Genomic DNA, 310 nt, shown 5'->3' on the forward strand with positions numbered 1-310 from the left:
CAGCAGGAGTTGTGGGGTTGTCCTTGTGCAGGTCTTCCAGGCCAGAATAACATGAAAGTCTCCTAGAAATGGCTTTCAGTTGAAATATGATGTGGTAGGAGAACATTGGAGGGGATGTATCCAGGCCTCCTGTTCTCAAGATAATTATTTGCCTAAATTTGGTCACTTGACCTGTGAGTTCAGCTTGATGCAAGACCAGTCTCTCCCTGTGAGAGATGTCAGGCAGGTTTTTGCTATTTAACTTACATGCTATATAGAATTGTTTAGAACTGGGATAAGGCTGCTGTGTTCAACTGGTTCTCTGGGAAAA

General features: G+C 43.5%; 1 protein-coding gene across 1 annotated transcript in view; it reads left to right on the forward strand.

Moving 5' to 3' along the window:
* UBN1 (ubinuclein 1) overlaps positions 1-310 on the forward strand; it is a 25821-nt gene that overhangs the window by 9746 nt on the left and 15765 nt on the right. The gene's annotated exons all lie outside the window — the stretch shown is intronic.

This window comes from Corvus brachyrhynchos, unplaced genomic scaffold (assembly GCF_000691975.1).
Source record: "Corvus brachyrhynchos isolate BGI_N302 unplaced genomic scaffold, ASM69197v1 scaffold58, whole genome shotgun sequence".
Lineage (NCBI taxonomy): Eukaryota > Metazoa > Chordata > Aves > Passeriformes > Corvidae > Corvus > Corvus brachyrhynchos.